Below are 1,838 nucleotides of genomic sequence, written 5' to 3' on the forward strand. Positions count from 1 at the left end.
TCTGTTATATACCTGAACCGGACAAAATACAGGCCGTCGATTTGTTTTTCGATTTTGAGGGCCTTAACGATCACCAAATTGGCTGAAATTTTGTAGAGATGATCTACACAAGATGATCTAGATATTTCTACAAGGAAGTTTGAGGAAATTCGATCGGGAAGTGGTGCAAAAATGAAAATCCACAACAAAACTTTGATGCGGACGTCCGCACCTGATCAACATTGTGTGTGTGTATATATATATATATTTATATATAAAGGTGAACTAAGCTTATGACAGAGATACCCTAGCGTCTAACATATTCCTATATTCTTAACACTTGCTACGTATTCTAGTTATATATCAAATCGATCGCAACATCATGTTGTTTCTCGATCGTTACTAGCTACTAGCTAGCTTGTGTATAATCTGAGAATCTGAGGTTCTGAAATCTTCTTTGCCTTTTGATATAGGTCGCTCTTGCTTTGTATACTCACCGGAAGACAAAACATATAGACGCATGAAGTAAATCTGTAAATGTTCGTCGTGGAAGCTATGCCTATTGATATCACTTTTAACCTGTATAGTTTAACTAGTTTTGCTTTTGCACTACTTCATATCCCTAAAAATCTCAAATTGATCCTCAAATTGAACATGATTAGTAGTGGAAATAGGGCATGAGAGAGAGACAAAACATCCAGTCCCCCATCTCTACTCTAGGAAACAAAATTTATAAATGTTCCATGTGTTACATACATGCCTTAAACTAATTTATCATCATGTGGTCAACTACATGTTTGTTTCCTACGTACGCAATCGCAGGATTCATGGTTTCATATGACCATAGATGATAGATCTCTCTTTCTTTGATAGCATGAGTTTAGATCCGTTTCTTACCTACATTTATATACGGATGATCGATAGCAATTGTCATATCGATCATGTAGTAATGATTCAAAGCCTGGAAGGGGTTTGCATGTTTCTCAATTTGAAAGACATAAAATCATATACATTGCCAATGTAATAGATCGATCGATCGACCGAGCATATAGAGAAGAATCAATCCCAACACACACATATATAGATTAATTAATTCTGTGCACAATCAAGGTCGGAGATCATATATAATAATCTATACCCCATGTTAGCCACGCCTAATTAGTCTTAGAGATCATATTCACACCAACCCGGATCTTCTCTCATGAAAGAAGATCGACGTCGCCCTCATATTGCCTCATGAATTATACGACTTAATTAATTTATAGGATGAATAATTACTCGAATAAGAATATATATAAACCAATCCAGTTCTTTGTGTTTAGTACGTGAAACCCACTTTTGGACACGAGGAAAAAGTAAGGAAGATAAAAAACATGAGCTTTCGGGGACATGTGCAACTAATCCTAGTTAATTAACCAAGTAATAACGTACTAATTTTTTAACAGCTTTTGCTGCAGCTAGCTTCATGCCAACTGAATCTAATTAGGTAGAGTGGTCGTGGTTTGAAATATATAATACCACCCTAATCACCTTAACCACTTTGCCATTTAAGCTAGAATCCCCAATTATTCCATTATATCCAGATTGTCCCACTAATTTTGATCAGCTCAATGTGCATGAGTTAATTTCATAACCTGCAGATTACTATATAAAACGACCAATGACAATATAGGTATTAAGATTTCATAACAAGTGATTTCTATGTATATATTAGAAATATGCAATGTGCTAGTGTTAGAATGAAGAACCGAATTTTATCCTATCGGGTGATCGATCTGTCTGGAACTGATGCTCCACTTATTAAGTGTAATGGAGTATATTATATATATATATATATATATATATATATATATATATAT

Source organism: Fragaria vesca, linkage group LG7 (assembly GCF_000184155.1).
Source record: "Fragaria vesca subsp. vesca linkage group LG7, FraVesHawaii_1.0, whole genome shotgun sequence".
NCBI lineage: Eukaryota > Viridiplantae > Streptophyta > Magnoliopsida > Rosales > Rosaceae > Fragaria > Fragaria vesca.